Source organism: Falco biarmicus, chromosome 3, assembly GCF_023638135.1.
Source record: "Falco biarmicus isolate bFalBia1 chromosome 3, bFalBia1.pri, whole genome shotgun sequence".
Taxonomy (NCBI): domain Eukaryota; kingdom Metazoa; phylum Chordata; class Aves; order Falconiformes; family Falconidae; genus Falco; species Falco biarmicus.
The window spans coordinates 16,547,602-16,570,428 of record NC_079290.1 but is presented as its reverse complement, the minus strand read 5'-3'; the positions used below and the strand labels follow the sequence as shown (position 1 = coordinate 16,570,428).

The window sequence follows — 22,827 nt, the reverse complement described above, 5'->3', positions numbered from 1 at the left end:
CGTGAGCCACTTGTCTGAGCCTGCTCGGCATTTATACACCCTGACTGGTAGTGTAAGTACGTTCCTGAAGGATAGGGTATGATTGCCAAGGAGGTTTCAGTCCAACTGGGTCATCTTGTGCTGGCTGTTGCAGTCCCAGTGGGGACCAGCAAGATGACTCAAGCCCCAGGAGCCACTGCACTGAGAGCGGGCGAGGCTGCTGGGGCTGTCCCCAAACCTCCTGGGAACCAGCCCTGGAGCCGCTCTGGCCTCTGACTTTTCAAGTAGTGTGGCTTGTGGGTTTTCGGCCGTGGGAAGATTTGGAGTAATGCTTACCCTGTCCCTACGGGAGCCTGACACCTGTAGCGGGAGCATCCACATCCCGGTAACTCAGCTGCAGTGCAGCAGCCCGCAGGTGCAGTACCGTGAAGAGCTGAGACTTGTGTGTCAGGTCTCTGTTGATCAGCATCTCCCTTGAGAGCTTTTGTGCAACTCACTGCATCTCCCCTGCAGGGGAAGTTCCGCCCCAGATATCTGTCTGCCTTTGCTGGACCACCTCTGCTTCACCCCCCCTTTTGTTTTTTTGAAGGACAGGAGCATTGTTTTCTGTTAACGTTTGCAGGGTGCTCAGCCTGCGCTGGATAGACCTTATTGCAGTGTGGATAAATATTGAGCAGAAAAGGTTAAAATGTGGATGTACAAGCTGTTGTACCTAACCAGATGCAACTCTGGAAGATTTTTGGTATGCTTTTGCTTCTGCTGATGCCCTCAGTATGTTCTAAGAGGTGCAGCCTGTTGAGAAAGAGGGTTTGATTTTGACAGTCCGTTGTCAAGGTAGTCACCTTAAATCAAGGAACAAATATAATTTGCTGTAGTGCATCACACCTGTTTAGTTTTAACTGGGCAAAGAGAACATGTGTGTGTGTGTGTGTGTGCGCTTTGATATGTAGGGTTTCTTCTGCGGTTTACTTTTAGCTTTTCTGTGTTACGAGTCATTGGAATATTTTCACTACAGTTCTGGAGAGAGGAAACACTCCCTTTTATAGTGAGGGAAACATGTGAGATCGTGTGGCCACAGCCCTTTGCCTGAGCCCTGGCCATGTCCAAGCTGGAGACACGTACATCTTTTGCCTTACGTCTGTCTACTTTGGGGACTAGAAGATGTTGCAGGGACTCATGGTGCCCCTTAGGTTTGCCTGTGACCTGGTGGCGTGAGGCTCTCCGTTTTCCTTGGGTTTCATTGCTGGGATGCTTTGGGATTCTGGGACATGGTAAGTGGGAAAACGTGCTCACCTCCATCTTGACCAAGATAAAATGAGCAGCCTGCCTGAAGTGAGGAAGGTTTCACAGGTCTCAGTGACAGCAGCTAAAGTTGGGGGTGGTGGAGAAGGAGGTTTGTTATCTGCTTCCTGTCAGCTAAAAGCAGGTGTTCAGTCAACTGGGAGTTGCCCTCAAGGCAGAGAATACGGATGCAAATGACCTGTGAAGCATAAAAGGAACCATCTGAATGCCCTTTTCTGCCACTAATGAAGTTTACCTCCACCCTGGGTAATTTGCATGACGCAAGTTGATCAGCCCTGAGAAAAAGCAGTTGAGTCCAACATGACAAGATAACTCTGTCAAGCCTAAGGATCTTGCAGAGAGGCAAAGCCCAGAGGACAGGCCAGGGGATACAGAAGACCAAAGGGTGGGCTGTGGTGATGCTGCCCAGGTGGGGAGCTGGCTCCAGGGCGAGCATGGGCAGCGTTTTCATCAGCAGTGCACTGCTCACAGCGGCTGGTTGGCACTTCATGAGGTCCCTGCCACAAAGTTTCCTCCAGGTTTTGCAGTAATTCAGCTAAATCAGTGCCGATCCCCAACACAGGAGTGTGTGTAGCAGCTTAAAACCTTTGATGAATGCAGTCTGAGGAGCGCTGGTTGAGCAGAGCTTGCTGAGCTGCTGCCCGTTACACTGTTCCAGGTATGATGTTAGACTGGTTAGTGTAAACCTACCTGGAAAGGCTTTTAGGCTGTGCTTTATCTCATGTTTGATGCGGCAGCAGTACACAAATCCAACCAATTGCTGCAGCTCAAGGGGTGGCTGGTTAAGCAGTGACAGTCCCTTAGCTGGAAACCGTGTGGATTTAAGACCCTTCTTGGCCAGCGTGGCGATGCTGAGCGTGGTGGTGAGCAGCGCTGAGCTGTCACTCCCTCTGTCCTGCCCCTATTCTGCTGCAGACAGATTTTTACCCCTGGCCAGGGTTTACACCCAACCAGGTCTTTCAATGAAGTTAATTTTTTTACTGTGGTTTGGACCTGCATGCATGTCCCGTCAGGTGCCGTCAGATCAGCCGTGGCCACAGATGGCCACTCTCCCCCATTTCTTGCCTGTGCTTTCTTGCGGCGTGACGTGATCCACTTCATTTCGTTGGTAGTTTCACTAATTTTCCTGATGTTAATGAGCACTTCCTCAGCCCCCACCAAAGCCAAGACACTGACTCTTTCACCACAGTGGTTAAATGCTTATTTATTTTGTGGGCTGCTCCTCCCCCTTCCTGATTTCACTTGACATATGCAGAATGTGAAGATAAAAAAAAACACGTTTGAGCTGTCTCCTATTTCAGGTGGCTTTACTTCTTTAAAGTAGCTTCGTGGGGTGATGAGTGTGTGCACAGATGCCTGGATGGGGAGGTGGGGAAGAAGCATCAGGCTGGGCAACCCCATGCTCTCTGCAGGCTCCATCCTTGTCCATGTGGGCACCCAGAGCTTTGATCTAAGGTTTTGAGGCGTTACATTCCCTCAGAGCCATTGCTATCAATCTGGAAGAAATAAACGGTGACGTTGTTCAGTCTGGCTTTCCCTCAGCTCCTCGCGTTTTCCTCTTCAGGATTCAGCTGCTCCTTATCAGTGGCTTCCCAGCATTGTCTGGGCCAGCCGGTGACTCGCCATGTTTTATGGTTACACATATCCACGCCTAGAGAGAGGATGGCATTCGTACAGATTCATACAGTCTCCTTTGCAAGCCACATGGTGTGTATGGCTGTGTGGGTCTCATGTTCTTGGGGGGACTCCATGCAGCAGAACGCATATATTGAGCCAAACCAGGTGTTTTCTCGTCGTCTGGTTTTTGTTGTTGTTTTGGGTTTTTTTAGGTTTTGCATCACTGGGTTGTTCAGTTTGCTGCTTCCTAGCAAAAGTTAACAGTGTCTATGGATGGCTAAATCACATGCATATAAAAAACTGCTCTCATTGGTTTGTATCATCTGTATTTTTTTCTCAACCCCCACCATGCCTTTGCCTTCCTTACCATACACAGAACTGCCCACACCTTGGCGTTTCCCCATGGTGTGCACTGTGTTTCCTGGGAAGCTTGAGGATGTAACAAGGGAGGTTGAGGGACATCATCCAGATGTGGGCCACGGTGGGGACCTGGGGGGAGCAAAGTTGGGGTGGGGGGTGGGGGGGAGGCAGGGAAGTCCTGGGGCAGCAGCCAGGCCATTGATGTCTCTCTACCCAAGGGCAAGCCCACAAAATGCTGACCAGGAGGTCTCCAGTGCCATCAGCATTGGAGGAGGGCAGCCAGCACCTCCTGGGATGGAGACATCCCCACCTCTCCAGGTGACCGCTTTCAACACTGCACCACCTTGACACAGGAAAGCTTTCCACGTGTCCTGTGTGGCCACAAGTTTTGGGTGTTGCCCTTTGCTACATAGTCTGTCTTGGCTGCGATGAGTTGATGTTGAAGGGTTTGGGGGGAAGCAGGGAGAGGTCTCAGGCCACTTGTAGGCAACAAGTGATGGCACTGGTGGGCAGCGAATGTATCTGCAGCATGTCCTGCAGAGATGTCAGAGATGTCTCCTCTGCGGAGATGGTATCCTTGTGCAGATGTTTTTCCTTAATAAATTTGACCCTCTTTAAGAAAACCATGTTCATTTTCTGAATTACCAAGCTGTGTACTGAAAACCAATATGGAGTAAAGGGTGCTGAGGTGATAATAAGTAAAACTGGAGTGTATTCTGCTAACATTAAGTGCTCTGGGGGTAATTTTTCTTAACCATAATCCTGAGTCATAACTGCCCACTTTATTGCAACTTGCAGCCACAGCAGTATCATCTTGGAGAAGCTGGCGTGCAGGCTGGAGCCAAGCGATTTGACATGTCCACATTGACGTGACTGGTGGGTGCATGGTGCCAATGCACCTTCGTGGAAGGGGGGATTAAAAATGGGACAAGAAAAAAACCGAACCAAACTGCCAAATGGCTGCATGTGTTGGGTTTGCATTATTTTTCCTTTGTTCAGGTGTATTTGCTTGAACTTTCAAGTGGATTCCCAAAACAAGAGAACCTGAGATGTCTTTTAACAGCAATAGATGGATCTCAGCTGTGAAGGAAAGAGTTGCCCTTGAGGGGTGGTGGTCGTGGGTGGTATATGGGGTGTTACTGCTCCAAGCAGGCATGCTGGGAGCTGCTGACTTGGAGCAAGATGGGTGGTGGTTTTCCATCTTGTCGTTCCTTGTGGTCACGACAGGGAGAGCTGATGTTCCTGCAAGTTGACCATGTGTAGTGACATGCCAGAAATACCTCCTTACTGGGTTGCATCCTTCTGTGGGAAGGCATCAGATACACATTGTGATGGGGGTTAACTCATTAGACCTTACCGTATAGATAATGCTTTACAAATGATCTTTTCCTGGGAAGATTTCCTATCCGGGCATAGTCCCAAAGAGTATAAAGTCGACGGTTCTGGCTATTTTATGTTATTCCCAAATGCCTTGGTATTTTGGGTAAACAGCTGAAGTTGCAACCCTTTCCCTGTGCTCTTGTCTGTGATGGTGCCACTGGTCCGGGCAGGGCTGCTGGACAGTTGGGCAGAACCAGGTGGGAATGGGGCGGAATGGGCATTCCTCATGTCTGATTGCTGGGAGGTCATGTAGCACATAGGTTATCTGGGAAGAGATGTCCAGGTGATGGTGATGGGAGAAAATGGTTTGTCTTGCTGAAATGAATTTTCATATTTCTGTAACAGCTGTGCTGAAAGTAAAATAAAATATTGATGCTTCTTGGGATTCATTTTTGTGTGTTTTCTGAGAGCACAAATGAAGGTTTTTAAAGCAGTTTCATTTTCCAGAAGGCGGAAGAGCCCAAATTTGAGCATGGGGCACCCTGGTCCTGGCATTGCCATCTGTCTCCCATGTGACCTCAGACAGGTCCTATAGGTTGACCAAAAGTGTCCAAAAGTGTGACTTGGCAGCCAAAATGCTGACCTGCTTGGAGATACGGTATTGGCATGACTGTGCCAGTTGGAGCTGGTGTTTGGTGGACTTCACTGCTCCTGAATGGCTGTGGTTAGGAGTCAGTTGAGGTTAGGTGTGAAATCTAAAAAACCTCTTCTCCAATGTAAACTCCACTTACATGCAGTGGGAGGAGGGGGAACAAATGATGCTTTGGAAGGTTTCCAGACAGTTGGCTTACATTAAATGCCTAACTTCCAGACAGCTAAGGTTAGGGAGAGAGCAGTCCCACCTTTTAATTTCTTGATGTCTCTGTTGCTTGGATGTAAAATGAACTTAATATCAAGTCTTTGTTTCCCTGAAACAGAGGAGAAGTATAAAATTTGGAGCTGCTGCCTGGTTACAGCAGCAGACGGGTGATTGTGTTTGGGATAACAGGCTGATCTTGGCCATGGGCAGCATCTTTGAAACTGCCAGCATGCCAGGAGTTAATGAACACACTCGGGTTTCTCCTGATGAACCCATGTGCTTTAAGGCTTTGAAAGCAATTTTACTGCTGCTCTCCACCACAAACCTTTTTATTTAAGGTGTTTCTTTCATGAAGCTTCAAATAGCACCCAGGTTGGACTGAAATCAAAATCTCCAGGAGAGGTTAGGACAATTTCTCTTGAGGTTTCTGTTGTGGTCATTTGCAGGAGGAAAAAAAAAAAAAAAAAAAAAAAAAAGAGGGTAAGATAACCAAGGTCAGCTCCTTACTTCAAGCTGCCAGCCGAGCTCCTCCGGAGCAGAGAGAGATTGAGTTACCCCACGCCTGTAATTTGTCCCTTGTGCCCACAGCCAAATAATCCAGCAAAACAGCAGCGAAAAGGATGGGAAAGTTGGGGAAACTTTGTGCTGTAAGATGAGCTAGGCAAGTGATGCTCAGAGCCACGTTGGTGTGTCAGGCACAGATTTCTCTTTGAAAAGTGCTGGGGAGGGATTTTACTCAAGGTTTTATGATAAAAGTCCTGATGTCCATAAAGTGTGGAGCACAGTGTGTCTCTTCAGGTGCACCTCTGTCTTGGTGGTAGGTCTTAAATTTTGGGTGTAGTGATTCTGTTTTGCACTTATTCTTGCTCCATATAAGTATGTTTTTATTTATGATTAATTATTTCTTAATATTATAATAAGCTTTATTACAGAGTAGTGCTACCATGTATTTTTCAGTCTTACCTTTCTAGAGGAGTTATTAAACGCTTCACAGCCCTGGGATGCTCAGTGGCCCCTTGGATGTCCTTGGGCACATTATCCAATTGTGATAAAAACTCACAGGCCCATTTTCATTGAAATTTAGTCGGTACTACTTTGTATTTTTTATTCTCACCTTTCTAGAGGAGTTGCTTAATGCTGCCCAGCCCTGGGATACTCGGTGTCCCCTTCGATATCCTTGGGCACATTATCCAATTGTGATAAAAACTCTCAGGCCCATTTTCCTTCATTTTTAGTCTTGTTTTGCACTGTAAGTTGATTGTTACGAAGTCATTGAGCTAACTACAGTATTGCTTTATTCTAATTCATATGCATTTGACATTGTTGACATTATTGCCTTATCTAGGTTAACTCCAGGATGACATCCCGGCATTCCCTGCCAACATTACTTTTTGTCTTGTTTATGTTGGACTGGCCTTCAAGGAATGGATTTTGAGAAGTTATTTCTGAGGTTTTGCTGATTTTTGCCATGTCAAGGCTGCAGGGTTTTAAGAAAATCGCATTTCAGCGGCAGGCTGTCACAGACAGCACACTGGTGCACTCCATGATGCCCTAATTGCTACAGCGCCCTAATGCATGCAATCTTCATTTTTCCTGGGATATCTCACGTGGGCCTTCTGGCTGATTTTTCTCCCATGAGATCTGATATTATCATTTTATGTTGCGCTGTGTAGGGCACCAAGCCAAGAATATCCACTATTTTTGAAACGTGATCGTTACTGTTCAAAATAGCCTTTTTTTCCATGATCTTACAAGATTCTGCCACTTCTCTAATAAGCTAAATTTATCACTGCTTTGGCATCCGTACTTGTTGGTGTTATTTTGGTGTGTACTTTATATATATCTTATATATAGCTCTGTGTTTATGCGTTACTGTATGTGATTTATATATAGCCTGTCTTGGCTTCACTGTCATGAGGAAATCATTCTCACTTTTGTGGTGGGATCTTGGGTTGGATGTGTCTGGTCCAATCGGTCCGTTTCCAGACCTCTCTGCAACTGTCCCAGTTTACTTCCCTTCATCCCCAGATAAGACCAGTGTTCCACCTGGGCAAGAGAAGGCACAAACCATCCAGCACCATTTCAGTTGCTGGTAGGTGAGGGGAGTGTGGGCTTTGTGGCTGCTAGGTGGAACCCCCAGATCTCTTGAGTTGGCTGTATGTGTGCAAATGGGCGTGGGTCCACAAATGTGGACAAAGCATATATGGGGAAAAAGGCTTTAAAAATGGGGATAAAACTGCCCTGAAAGAGGAGGGAACATGTGCTGGACTCTGATTAGGGTGTCATGGGCATGGCTGAAGGCTGGAGACAGGAGGTGGGGCAGAGGTGGAGTGTGTGGTGGTAGGTGGAGGAGAAGACTGGTGGGAGGAGCTCTGCACTGGGTGGCAAACTTCAAAGGAAAATTCTGATTTGGATATGGAGATCATTAATTGGGGCAAGCTGCTTCCCCCATTGTTTCTTACACACCTTGCTTTGCTGGCTTTGCTTTCCTGGTGTGCCTGCTAGGGTCATTAAGTGCGCCAACTTAATAACTGGGTGGAAGGACTCCCAACAGTTCCAACATGCTTTTGGGGCAGAAAAGGAGCTAAAGTTAATCACTGGGTCAAGTTGCGGAGGAAAAGTGGAGCCTTGTGGTCAACTCCAAACTGAAGGAACCAGTGGAGCAAAATAGTCACTTAATGCACCCATCTTTTGGTCTGCTTGGAAGAGGACGCTCTCATTGCATGGACATTCATGGCCTTTGTTACATTTCTTTAAGGCCTCTGCATGGTCATGATGGTATCAACCAAGGAGATAGTTATGGTGGTATCAACCAAGGAGATGGAGACTTTGTTGTGACTTTGTCAGTTTTACATATTTGCCTAATGTGAGTCACAGTCCAGCTGATTTATGGTGGGCTTTGTTGTAGGAGAGTAAAGATTTCCAAGAAATTCTGGGGTTTCTAGATTTATTACCTGAAAACCGGCACAAAACGTGTGAGGTGTAGAGTGGGGAGGATGGCTCGTTCCTCTGGAAGAGCTGGGTTTTACTAGGAGGATGCAAGGCTGAAATTCTTATAGATAAATGTGCTCTGTACCTTGACTGCCAGTTTTGAGGTCGTCAGCTGAGGCAGGCGTTAAGCCAGAGCAAGATATTGTCACCTCCAGCAAGGTGTCTTGGTGGGTCTGGCGTGACAGGGCAGACTGTAAACTGAGTTTCAGCTTACAGTGTGAAAAGAGACCACAAAGGTGTTAAAAGCATTGAGCCCAAGTTTTGTCACTGAATGTCACCATCAATCAGTGAGAGCTCCGAAGATGAAAGGATTTTGGAGTGTGAAGTAAGGGAAGGAGGGAAGACACTCAAAATGATTAGCTTAATATTCAGTTGAGCCATAGGGAATTTAGGATGGGTCGGTGAGTGTATGAGCATGAGCAAACCTGCTGAAATCGGTGTGGGTCTGTCAGCCAAAGGGGGATTTTCCCAGGTTGGTCCTTGTGTCCTCCAAGCAAGGCAGGTTGAATGTCTTTGTAGCTGACTCTGCAGGAAGGCTCTGGCTGCTGCTGTGGCAACAACACTCAAAGTTACTATTATTCCCTTCACAGAGGAAGCTAGAACAAGAAAAATGTCTTGTGTCAACCTGGCCTTTGAAATACAAATGAGTAAGACCAGCCTCACTTGTAAACTTCACGGTGTGCTTTGTGTGCTCGCTTCATGATGTGGTTGCTTTTCTTACCTGCTTAATGCATTTTCAGACTTTTGCTTCAAGTGATGCTTCAACAGAAGGGAAAGGAGAAGAGGAGAGGGTCACCGTGCTGTGTGTGGAATCCCGCAGGGCTGTTTCCCCGCTGGGGAGCTGCACTGACCCTGGGTCAACTTGCGGCCGTCGGCACAAGCACTGTGCTCTTGTGAAAGCCCAGCTGATGGTGGAAGGACCTGCAGCCTCGTTTTCTTGCAGTGTCAGATTTGGTGGGACAGTGTGCAAAGGGGCACTGTGCAACTCTTTGGCTTGACAGCCCTGGCTTTTTCCATATGCTCTAAGACCCTTTTAGGGTCTGTTTGTGTCTATCTGTCAGGTAGTGTGTGCTTACTTGCTGAAACCCATTCCTCCTGTCGTAAAGATGAGTTATCCCATACTGGAGCACCAGCGAGCGGCCGTGCCCTGCCAGCCAGGCAAGCTCGCTCCAAACCACAGCGCTGCACTTGCCGCATCACCTTTGGGGGCAGCTCTGTACTGCCTTTTGCATGATGCAGTTTTGGGGTTCGCACTAACCCATGCAGCTTCTTTGTGGACTTCTCCTCAAAACTGAATCATGAGGCAGTATGGAGCCAAGACTGGAATAGGATACGCTGCTTCTGCAGAGAAGACAGTTATGGAAACTAATTGTGTTATTTTGGGTTATGCCACGATGGTCTGGGTGGTTTTGATGATGTTTCTGTTCTGTCTGTGATTAACCTGATGGTGACAGTAAAAGAAAAAATAACATTATTAGTGAATAAAAACCTCAGAATGATATTTGGGATGCCAGAGGATGCTCATCTTCAAAACATAATTGTTTTAAACTAATCTGATGATTAGTTCAAGCCAGCTTTGCAGACTCCTGTCTGAGTAATGGACATTTCTGTGGAGTTAATCAGAAAGAACTGCAGTTTCTTTTACCATGAGCGAAAATAGCTCTCAGACTGAGGACAATGTGTAACAGCAATGACTGGATCTGTTGACTTAGACAGAAATACGCAAGCTGTTTAAAAAAAAAAAAAAAAAAAAAAGGAAGAATCATCTGGAAACACTTCACAGGCCTCTGAATGAGTGCTGAAAATGACTCCAGAACTTTACTTGAAGTTGGTGAATAAAGTTGTTGAGAGGATTAGCAGGAATGCAGCAGTGCAGGAGATGCTCTCTGGGATCAGGTGGACCAAAGAAGTGCTTGTCTTCCTCATCTATCACTGCCCATCTGCAGGGGCTGAGCATTCCAGGCTGAACTTAACCCCGTGCCTTTTTGCATCAGTTGAGAGGGGAGGAAAGAAGCCTGTAGGCAAGAAGTAGTGTCCTGGACCAGATTTTTGACTGGTGAGTTTTGCTAGATCAGAGCTGTTTTCTGAGTGCGATAGAGCCTAGAGAGGGCTTATGCATCCCAGCTTGGGTGCTGCAGGGTTGCAGTTCAAACGTCTATCACGAGCACTGCGCAGTAGGTAAATGATGTGACCTGGCTGGCACAGAGGTGCTTGGGTGCCCTGATTGAAGGCTTCCCAGGATATCCTATCAAACTTGCATTAGCCAGCATTCAAGGTCCAGGAGACGGACTGTGCTTTTCCCAAATCCATGCCAGTCTGATGGCAGGCGAGGGCTGGGAGCTGGGGTGTGCTTCCCTTTCTCTGCTGTGCTCAAGGGGAGCACTGCGCCCTGCCTGCATCCCAAACCGGTGCTGTTTCTCCAGGGGATGCATTGCTAATCCAAACCATGTGGGTTTGGCAGGATATTGGGGTACGATATGGTGTGGAGGGGGCAGCTGTCACACACATCCTTTCTGGCTGGATAACGTGCTAGCTTGCAGTGGATTTTCCCCCCTCCCTCTGTTTTCAACATTTCAGTTAAAAACATAAACAGCGTGGTGTTGTGTAACAGGCTGCTGGGGATTTTGCTCATGCCCATGATGCTCGGCCACAGAGAATACACACAGGAGCCAGTGCTCCAGCCCTGTGACCAGGTCCCTCCCCGTGCATGACTGGGATTGGAAAAAACTGTATTGGGAGCCTTTCCAGGACAAAACGGGCTTTGCCTTCCCTGGATGAGCTCAGCTTTTGTTACAGCGCTCCAAGCTCAGCTTTTTTACAGCACTCTGCCTACATGGGTTGATGTCTTTCCAGTAGCCTGGAGTCGGGATAAGAGACCCATGGCCAGAGCATCTGCTGGAGCTCCCTGGACAAAGTGCCAAGCCTGCTGGTCCTTGGGCAGGAGCCTGCCAGGCAGTTTGCCCGTAAACTGCCAGTATTTAGTATGGTAAAACAGGGTTTATATAAAGGTTTAGTGATGGCAGGGCCATGCCAGTTTGCTCGATCATGTTCATAAAATAAATGGTGGTGGTTTTGAAGGTGCTGAAATATTCCTCGTGGCCCCTTACAAACAGCCAGGTGATCAGGGAAGATTTACTGTCCCCTCTCTCCATTTCTCTCTGTTCCCTGTCCATCTCTGTTGATAATGTTGAGTCTTTCTGCTTCATTTTTCTTTAATTTTTTGTTCACTTAGAAACTTCCAAGGCATGCTGTTAACTTTATTGAGTTTAAATACTTTTGCCTTTGCTGTATGGAGCAGTGCATGCTGGTTGGATCATTACTGTTATCTCAGGATTCCCCGTGTCTTCCCGCAGACTGCTTTTGATTTCAAAGATACATTTGTTGAAAAAAGGGAAGATTTCCACAAAACTGTCCATCGCACCTCCGACACTTTCAAGCGCAACTCCTGTTGAGCATCTATCCTGTTTTACCTTAGCAGTTAAAAGCTGATTAAAGGAGCAGGAATCCCAATTGCAGCTATTTTTATTGCACGTGTATGGCTTTGTGCACACTACTTTTGCAGTTGGATATCCAGCAGGCTGGTTGGTGACAGTTGCAGGCACTTTCAGGCATGCATACGAGATGCAGGCATCACAGTGGTGAAGCAGTGGCCCCTTGGAGGGATCAGCAGCAGTGCCTAGGGGCTTTGGAGGAGGTCTGCAGGGAAAACGTGCTTCATCTGGCTGATGCCCCCCTCCTTTGGAAACAGGTCATAGGTCCAAATTTACCACTTGCTGCACCTTTCCTCCCTGTGCAATCTCTCCTCTCTCCTCCTCCCAGACTACCTTCCATTTCCCAGCCCTGCCGCTGACACGGTTTGGGTAGGAGCATCACGGGCTTCTGTGCAACACGTTGGCCTTGTGCTACCGCTCTGCCTTCCCTCGGTGATACCCTGAGGGATAGTGAATAGATAACCCCTCTCAGCCCAACCCTTCTTCACTGGGTGTGTTTGCCCACCCTGCATGGAGATGGCCAGCAGAGTCCTTCAGAGTCCCAGCATCACCTCGTCTGGCTGGAACCTCTTTTGGACATGAATTTGCACATGAACGTTGTTTTGCAAATTGTTGTGTTTGGAAAACATTCCTGCTTTGTGGAAGCTGCAGGGAGCCACAGCTGGAAGGCTGCTGCTGGGCAAGGTTAAGTGGGTGGTGTTCAGGGCCTGCCAGTGCTGCTGGCGGAGGCTCCCTGGCCGAGGTGTCACCCAATGGTGGCTGGCGTGAGTCACCTCCAGCATCTCCTCCCTTCCATGTCAGTGCCTGGCAGCTCTTTGGTGCTTTGTGAAATGCTCAGGGCCGTGCCGGTGAGAGGGTCTCCAGGGATGCCCTGTGTGCATCATTGGGTTCAGAGAGGAGCAGTGCTTTTTTGGATGAGTGAAGCAGTGAACAGGCCAGCTTTGACCCCACTGAAACAATTTCCAAAGAAAATTCTATTAAAAAAATAATAGAAAAATATAAGCAAACGTTGAAGTGTTTTGAGATCTTGCAGCTGACTCCACCTGGGGGTGAGCCTCCAGCAGTTTGCAGTGCCTATTGGAGAGGGAGCTGGGGAGAGGAGGAGCTCAGATGGGTTTGAGTCCAGAGAAGGACATTGAGGTAGAAGAGGTATCCTTGCGAAAGGTGGCTAGAAAGCCATTTGGGGAAAGGCCAAGAGGAGGGAGTGGATTGGGTAGGCACATTGGTTCACAAAACTGTTTATTTCTTAGCAGATGCTTCATACTGTTAGCACCCAAGTGGCTCCAGCTGGTCTTTTGAATCAGTGTCTTGTTGAAAAGCAAATAGCAGAAGAGCTGTGGGGAATACAGTGTTTCTTTTATTGTTTTGGTTGCTAAATGTATTTCTCTGCAAAGTTGAGTTAGCAGCGAGACTGGACATGGCTTATTTTGGGAGCGCTGTTTCTTTGAAACACAAGGCATTTATCATTTTTGCTGTGTTCTTTCTTAAAACTCAAGATTCATTTATGTAGGAAACGATAAAATCTGACAAAACTGTGAACTAATTTCTTTTACACCTGCCCTTCCTCCGTGCTCTGGATCATCAACCAGCAGCAACAGCTACCATGCTGTCTCATTCCTCCTCCGTGTGAACCTGCTCCTGGGCAGCTACCCTGGCTGCTGTGCTGTTCTGCGCTCCCGTGCCCTTCTCAGGCGCTGGTTTCACAACTGTTCCAGCCTGTTGCTGGCACCGCGGGGCGAGCCAGCAGCGTGGCTTTGATCCAGATCAGCCCTGGGCATGCGGTTGGCTTCCCCGTGGGATCAGGCTGAACTTGCTGCGGGAAGGTTACGTTGGCCTGCTGTGTTTGAGCTGGCTTCACGCCGGCCATGGGAGGACAGGCAATACCGGATCGGGTGTAAGATTAGTGGGGTACATGGAGGATGCCTGATGTGGCTTCACCTGGCACCATTTTTGAGCAGATGCGGACAGGGTGAGCGTCACCACATCATGCCACCTTGCAGAGGTCCTGCAGTGGCAGGGCCGCACAGCGCCTGCCAGCATCCTGCTGAACTGCAGCCCCGGGTCTCGTGTCTGCAACAGGTGGCATTATTACACACAAACTACACAGTATTTTTTTTTTTAAAAAAGTGACTGAGTGGATTTTACTGTGTCATTTACAGAGGTATTTTCGCCCCAGCCCAGATTCATTAATCCGGTGAACCATGGCTGCGTGCTGCCTGATTTGCACCCATGGTACTCACTTCATCTGCCTTCCCCCATCTCTCTAACATCCCCACGCTGCGATGAGGCTCCCGTGTATCCCTGTGTATTACATTCTTGCTGCTCTTACACCTTTTGTAGGATTGTGCCTCCTTGCTGTATTTTCTGACGGTTTGGAAACATATGCTTTTTTTTTACTGCTTGGTTTTCTGCAAGTCTCTTGTTCTGTGGTGCTTCCTTCTGTGTTTGAAGCATCCTTTGCATACTCGTAGTATCTTTGAGTGAAGCCAAAATTTAGAGGACCACCAAAATTTGCCTAAAAGGATGAAGAATCTGGCAATCTTTTCCACCAGAAATCTTCCAGAGTCTTCAGTGTCTGTATTCATGTGGTCCATGGGACAGAGATCTTCAGGGAGCAGGAGCTGCACGAGGGACATGGCAGGGACATGCTGGGCCACGAGGTCCTGTGTGCTGCAGGTTGGTGTGTCCGGCTTTGCTTCCTGCACAGTGTTGGTGCTCTCCTAACCGTGATTTGTGTCCTCCGTCTGCCACCCAGGGCCACCAGTGCCCTGTGGGCAGAAGGAGCCTGCACAGCCCCTGCCACCTCTCCTCCTGTCGGATATCTGCTTTTTGCATCCAGCTCCTCTGTCCTTCCCCTTAATTCTGGCTCCTCACCTGCCCTGCCATGGCACAGAGCTGTGCCAGCCCCTGCCCTGACTCAGTCCTGCTGAAATACCCCTACTCCCTCACCCAGGGCTACAAATTTCTGGATGCTCGTTCAAGGCCATTTCTGATGCCCAATGAAGTCTTTCCACCAAACTCATCACTTCCGACTCGGTCCTTGCATCCCCGCATGCCACAACCTGGCATGGAGCGTGGTCTGCCCGCACCGTCACTGCTACTGTCTGTGCTCTACAGCTGCAGCCACTGCATTGTCCCTTTGAGCCTGACCATGCAAGGGACACGTGGCCATGCTTCTCATGGGCAGCAGCACTGGTGATGGCAGGCAAAGCGTGGCCCAGGGGGCAGGATTCCTAATTTGGATCAACCTCAAATCTGTCAGAGCCCTTTCTGGAAAACCACTTCAAAAAGGGCATTTCAATGTGTTTTAATGAACAGAAGACAAACCCCAGCGTGGGGCATGCAGAGGTTGCAAGGCAGGAGTTACCAGCTGTAGGCATATGTAGGAGTGATCAGAGCTTCATGCTGCCATACCCAGTGCTATGACGTGAAGGGTACCAGGAGCAAGAGCAACTTCCCTGTCTGCTCACTTACTTTTCTTTCCCACTTCAGTGTTTTGTGCAATTTTCAAAGCATCGTGTGCCTATTCTGTTTCTCTTCTGGACTAAGCCGTCGTCTTCTCCTTTTTCTTCTTCACGCAGAGGTATGGAGTGGTAAAATATTTTTTTCAGAGATAAAACAAATGTGTTTGTTGGATCAGGGTGTCTGGGGATGGGCAATATCTGTGAACAGGTTTTGCTGTTTGTTTGAAGTGGCTTAGAATTCATAAGGAAAATCAGAGTTATTTCCCTTAGGATGAGCTACTTGCAAGTGTCCTGCCAACCGGGCTAAGAAACCCCAAGCAAAACCAAAACAGAACCCAGCACTGTTCTCTCAGCTGACAGATTTGCGTCTTGATTTGGGGTTTAAATCATAGGCAGTTCCCCAAAACCAAAATAAGCCTTTTATATATTATCGTCTTCCCTTCCTCCTTATTGTCCACCTCTCTCATCTGCTGCTTGCTGGCCGTGTGATGGGCTGTTCTGGGAGGTGCTGGGCTGTCAGCATTCCTGCCACCAAAGGGGATGGTACCACTGACCTCTCCAGCTCTCCTCAGCCCTTGTGCTGGCTCTGGCACTGATCCCTCCACAGCTCACTATGCTGTTAAAAAGTGAGCCTGTTGCCATGCTGGGTAAGCTTTCTGCAAGGTCAGTGAGCTGCACCAGCTTCTGGAGAGGTTTGGTGAGCACCAGGGCCAGCCGTGGCTTCAAGGAAGTGGGGAAAGGGGACCTGGCAGTGATGAGGTGTTAGACTCATGCCACATCGTGGAGCCGAATGGGGAGTTTCAGCCCAGTCCACTTCACCCATTGAGGTTGCATCCACATGATTTATAAGATGAAGAAGTTTTATGTTGGGTTTGTTGTTGTTTGGTTTTTGGGGTTTTTTTCTGTCCAAAAAGGTCAACTGCTTCAGGAGTCCTGAAAGTGCCAAGGTGTAGGCTGTCATTGATTTTTTTTCTCTCTAAACTATCTTGAATCTAATCCAAGCCCTTCACAGATAAACACAGCCTAAGATTTAATCTTATTTCAACAGAAGAGTCTACTACTCCATCAGCTCCTTTTATTTCCGTGTATGTTGTCTTGTCACCCATGTATGTCTAGAAATACACTTTCTTCTCATGTGTTTACTAAGGCGTTCAAGCTAAACGTATCAAGCCTGGTGTCTGCTTGGATGGTTCATCAGGCACTTCCAGGTGCAAGTATGTTGGTGATGCAGCAAACAGCTATTTTCCCATCTTTAAGGTGCACATGTTACTAGAGGTGCCTTTTGATGATCATTCAGGGTCTTCAAGCCTTTCTTTCTACATTCATATTTCTCTTTGTATTGGCTACATTTCAATTCACTTTCTTCCCTGTGAACAATTTCCTTTTTGTTGTATATACTGTTCCTCACAAACCATAGCAATGAGGTCACTGCTGTTGTGGGGGTTTTGTTTGGTTGGGTTGAGTTTTCAGCAGCTGTTTCCACCCAAAGGTGGATTTCCCTTCATTATGCACCTTCTAACTGGTTCTTCAAACCTTTCTTACCTTGTGGGTTCCTAAATTATTTTTTTTTTGATGGAGGTTTGGGATCCTTTCAAGGAAATTTAAGTCTTGCATTAGAGCTGTATTTCTTGTGTTCTTTGCCACAGACCCATACAGTATGGTACATGGTTCCCCAAGGACCAAATGGCTTGAAAGCCACCATTTGAACAGGGCAGAGCAGTACACTTGTTCACTTAAATCTGTTCTTTCTAATAGTGGTTATTAGGCATTTTCTGGGTTGATGATTTATAACCCTTCCATTCTCATGTAACTGTTGTGGAGGACAAAATCAAAGGTGTGGTTGGTGTTTGCCCAGGGCACACACTTTGTGCATATGAGCTTGGGCAGAGTGCTTTACTAATGTGGCTCCATGGCTTTTGTCTTAAGCTGGATTGATTCCCAGTCAACTTTGGGCACAAGCAGAGCAAGCCTAGGTCTGTCTGCACATGTCTAGGTAGACACATCCCACTTGGATCTTGTGAAATCCCTGCTCATTGGGAGTCTTGGAGAGACCTTCTCGCCTTTGGCTGTACCTATGAACTGTGTAGCACTGGATGTACAAAATAATCAAAGTGAAATGCCTGTTACATTAATAAAAACCAAGAGAGTTGTTTGTGTTCAGCCAAGCAGAATCTTGCTGTTTCTCAGAGAACAGTGTTTTCAGCTTTGCACTCCTGGGAGAAACCCTGATCAAAATCATTGGTAGCTGACCTACAGGACAGGTGATTGCAAGGCGATAGGCACAAGCTCTTGCCCAAGAAATGTTTTCATGTGCATATATATGTGCAAAATGCCTGGTGTGAGCCATGGGAAATGCTTCCCACCAGGGAAGGCAGAGCGTGCCTCCTGCAGTACAGGTGTGGAGTCCCTCTGCATGGGCAAATCCATCCTGAATCTGCAGAGATGTGGCTGAGCCCCAGTGGGAAGCACTAGAAGAGGTAGGAGAGCTCTCACGGTATGTCTAAGGTCTGTAAGTCCTGTGGTTTATGCCTGGCTTCTCTCATTACAGCCTCGGTTCAGGCCAAGTTCAGCTAAAGGATGAGTGGGAAGGCTGGGGGGGGGCGGGGCGGGGATCAACCAGCCTTGCTGTATGTGCATCTCCTTTTTGTGCTGTGATGCACAGGTCTCATGTGGCTATTGGATTTTCATCAGTCAGCGAGCCGGCGGCGCCGTGCAGCACAGGGCTGCCGGCACCGGTGCCAGAGTGGGGCAGGCTGAGCCCTGCCCGTGGCACGGCCAGCCCGGGAGCCCGGTGGAAGAACTTGCCTTGCAAGCCTCTTCTGTGCAGTGGAAGGAAAGTCACCTCCATGTGGGCTTGCTTTTATTTTTTTTTTCCCCCCAATGTCTTTCAATCTGCTAGTAGCATCTACAGAGCCGTGCAAAGCTGTGACTGTGTCAGAGCTGCCTGCGGTGTGAGCTGTAATACTTAGTTGTGTTCCTGGCCGTTTGAGTACCTCTGTGATTGGAAAGCAGAGATGCCAGTGCAAATGCGGGGGCCGCAGGTGTGGGCAGACTTTGGAGAAAAGTGCTCTGAGGTCTTGCTCAGGGCTGTCCCTGTTCCTGGAGCTGAATGGCAGCAGGAGCTCCTTGGTAGTGGTCACCTTCAGATGACAAAAGTGGCGGGATGGCAGAGATTCAGAGAACTGGACGAGCTTATCTGGTCCCCAGGAGCACAGTGATACTGATGAGGACAGGCTGAGAGAGTTGGAGTTGTTCAGACTGGAGAGGAGAAGGCTCTGGGGAGACCTTACAGTGGCCTTTCAATATGTAAACGGGTCTTGTAAGAAAATGGGGGACAGACTTTCTTAGTAGGGCCTGTAGACAAGGGGTAATGAATTTAAACTGAAAGGGGGTAGGTTTAGATTAGATGTAAGGAAGAAATTTTTTACGAGTGGTGAAACACGGGAACAGGTTGCCCAGAGAGGTGGTAGGAATCCCTAAAAACATTCAAGGTCAGGTTGGATAGGGCTCAGAGCAACCTGATCGAGTTGAAGATGTCCCTGCTCATTGCAGGGGGGTTGGATTAGGTGACCTTTAAAGGTCCCTTTCAACCCAAACTATTCTGTGATTCCATGAGTCTATGATTTCCAGTCTAGTAGAGAGAAGGTCACTGAAGTGCAGTCATGGTTGAGCAGTCATGGTCGAGAAGTCAGCCTGGAGTGTAACACTCTGTTCTTCAAGACCTACAGAAAATCATCATGGGATGCCTTCTGTGTAACCAAGAGTGGTGTGTCAAGAGATGCTCCTAGTATCCCGTGGGAACGCTTTGTGCTGTGATTTGTTTGGGAACAAATAGGATGTTGTTGTAACTAGGTGCAACAACAGGGCACCTGGATCTCTGTGCGTTGTGAAATGTCCTTGGGTAACTCGTGGCTTTGGCAGCACTATGTGAGGGAACTTCTTGGCCATGTTCTCTACTGTAAACCTGGGAGTCATACCTAGTGCATGCAAATACCTGGACCTTGATTGGATGTTTAAACATCTTATTTACACCACTGTGACACAAGGAGTACTAACCGTGTTCCATAACCTATTGTTCTTTGTACAAATACTGAATCAAAGGCTGTGCATCCCCCAAGGAGCTTATGGTCTGGATCAGTGATGGAAGGTTGTGGCTGGATACATACAGTTTGTGGAATAAAGTAAAAATGCCAGGGCACTATTGATCATCTTGACAGGTGTGTCTCAGAACACCAGCAGCCTCACAGTGAGTTTTCTTGTAAATGTCACAGCAAAGGAGAGTTTTGATGAAGTCGTTGAGGTGGTTTGGCAGATGTTAGACGAATTCCTACCAGATGAGAAAGGGGCAGCAAGGGAGAAAATACCATTCAGTATCAAAGATGTTTTCCACGGACTGGCCCAGGAGGCCAGCTTCCTAAGTAGAAGTAAACACTCTTAAGAGTCAACAGCAGATAGCGGGTACTGCAGGGCATGGGATAAGCCTTGAAAGTTAGAGAGCTCTTGTGTGATGAGATGGGGAAAGGAGGGAGCCTTAAGAAGGTGAAGCGCGATAGAAAATGTGACCTGTTAGGGTGGCATACTCTTTGGTCAGGAGAAGTTAGGTTTCTCAGGGAAGGGTAGGTATGTTGGCTGTGATGTGGGAAAGTAAGAGGTTTGATGACAACGGCAGATTTGAATCCTGGATGACAAAGTGGTCAAAAGATGTCTTGAGACTTAATTTTGAAAATAAAGAGAGGACTTTGGCGTACAGAGGAGAGTCTGTGTGGAGAAGGGCTGGATGTGTGTTTCTGGTGCAGGTGAAAGGGAGGTAAAGAAGGATGGGACCATGGCTGGAGACACAGTGCCCATGGGGAGCACAGCAACTGGAGGATGATGAAGAGGTGGGAAGGGAGATATGAGAGATGGTGCTGTTAGAGGCAGGTTTGAGGAGCTAAGACCAAGCAGAGGGACGTGTGAATTCTGACCTTTGGCTAAGGAACCATTAGATTTTCCGGTAAAATCATGAATAAATAATAATATTGCTTTCAGACCCAGACAGGATCCTCTGCAGATAAACCAATGCAGATAGTGAAAAGCTTTCGTTATAACATCATCCTGGGGTGGATCAAACCACAGTGTAACCAGCCAATAAAAGGAGGTGAGTATCCTGTGTATTCAGTGTTGGTGCGGCCTCACCTTGAATATTGCGTGCAGTTCTGGGCCCCAGAATTTAAGAAGGATCTGAAGGTCCTTGAATGCATCCAGAGGAGGACAACAAAGCTGGTGGTAGGGCTAGAAAGCCTGTCCTGTGAGGATGGACTGAGGAGCCTGCGTTTGTTTAGTTTGGAGAACAGAAGGCTGAGGGTGACCTCATCACTCTCCACAGCTTCCTGAGGAGGGGACGTGGAGAGGGAGGTGCTGATCTCTTCTCCCTGGGATCTAGTGATAGGACTCATGGGAATGGTTCAAAGTTGCACCAGGGGAGGTTCAGGCTGGACATTAGGAAGCGTTTCTGTACTGAGAGGGTGGCCAAACACTGGAACAGGCTTCCTAGAGAGGTGGTCAGTGCCCCAAGCCTGTCAGTTTTTGAGGCATTTGGACAATGCCCTTAACACTGTGCTTTAACCTTGGGTCAGCCCTGAAGTGGTCAGGCAGTGGGACTGGATGATTGTTCTAGGTCCCTTCCAACTGAAATAGTCTTGTCCTCCTCTTCTCTGCTCTTCTCTACGCTCTCCTCTTTGCTCTTCTCTCCTCAGAAGTGGCTTTGTGTGTGCGCTTTGGTCAGGGACCCGTGCTGCACCCCTGCACAGCAAGGTGTCTGCCTGGCACTGTGCACTTTCTATACCATCTCCGCACACTCGTGGTGGGGATGCTGTTCCCATAAAACAGGCATGTGCTGACGTCTCCGCCTGGTTACACAAGCCGGCTCTGGAAAACCTCAGCTCCTAGATTACAAACATAGCAGGGCTCTGTCTGCAAAGGTGTAAGGTTACAAAACACACACTCGCACACTCGCAGGGCTTAACCAAAACCACGTCGTTTTTAGCAGTTTGTGAGGGTTTATTCATTACGGCGTGGTAGAGGAATGCAGGAATGCGAGCAGCGTTAAACCTATTCATTTGGCAGGGAGATCTCCTCTCCCCTGCTCCAGCCTTGCCTGACTTTAATGATAATTGCACCTCTTGAGTTGTTGAGTTGGCTCTCTGCCAGGCTGGCTCTCCCTGTGCAGATGTGTGTGGCACAGTGCTGGGAAGGGAGGCCGGAGCCGGGAAAAGGGCTTAGGTTGATGCTTTGGAGCAGGGCTGTCTTTTCTGCCGGGATGCGCCCTGCATCCAGCCCCGCTCGCACCTCTTCCCAGGCTCCTCGGCCGTGGGCTTCCAAAAGGCTTTTGTGCTCCTCCTGATACAAGCTGTGCCAGGGAGGGAAAACCTGCCAGTGCCTCCTTCCTAGCAAGCCCTCAGCCCCGCAAATGGCCTCAGCTGAGGTTTGAGTGGCTCCTACCTTCTTCCCAAAGAGCCTGTCTTCCCTGTCCTTCCCAAAGAGCAAAGAGTGCTGGGCCACCCTGCCTGCACAGTGCTGCCCCAGTGCCAGCACTGGGGAGATTTGTGGGTGCTCTCATGCTCTTGAGGTCTGGGCAGGGAGGAGGACGACAGTCACTCCCTAACTCTTGTGTATCCCACTGGGGAATTTATTTTTCTGCTATCAATATTATTATTGTTACTTCTTTAGTGCCTCTGATTAACCGTCCCCAGATGCATCTAACAATATCTTGGCATTTTAAAATTAACTATTGATTTTAAAAGCCTGGTCACTTTAAAAATGGGAAATTAGAAAAAAAAAAAAAAAAAAAAGCAACAGTAATTTTTGTTGGCTTGTTAAGAATTTGAAAGATGCAATAAAATCGGATTTTAGGTTTATTCGTGCTGCCTGTTCCCAGGGGAGGAATGTGGTGCTCTGCACGACCCAGCTGCTTGCGGCTCCACCGCTGGAGTTTCGCATAAAGGGCCTGGGAAGTTGGGGAAACTGGTAACACTGGATCCATAATGTGAGGACAAGTATTATGTGTTAGCTGTGGATGTGCATGCTGGGCAGCTGGAGCGTTTGCTGGCAGACACGAGCGGCACGGGTGCGATAGCGCTGTTGACCTAATAGAAGCTGGTATAGTTGAATTTGAGCCACAGAGACATGTAGAAAGTTTCATTAGAGGTAGTGTTAAGGTTTGTATTTAAAGGACACTGTTTTGAAGGGTCTGTAATGAGTATGGAAATAGCCTAATTCAGTCAATTGGCTGGGAACCAGCCATTAGCCAGGGACCCTGAGGTTTTTCCTGCTGCACAGTGCCAAGGAGGAGACAGCTTGTGCCTAAAAGACAAGATAAAGTTAGTCATGCTTCAACAACTGGGATGCATTTGGACAGGGTCTATCAAATGCTCTTGTTGTACTGTGAAATTTCAGTTAAACCCAC

At 48.0% G+C, this 22,827-nt stretch overlaps 1 long non-coding RNA gene across 10 annotated transcripts in view; it reads left to right on the top strand.

Annotated features, from left to right (window-relative positions):
- LOC130145563 (uncharacterized) overlaps window positions 1–22,827 on the top strand; it is a 142,011-nt gene that overhangs the window by 61,028 nt on the left and 58,156 nt on the right. The gene's annotated exons all lie outside the window — the stretch shown is intronic.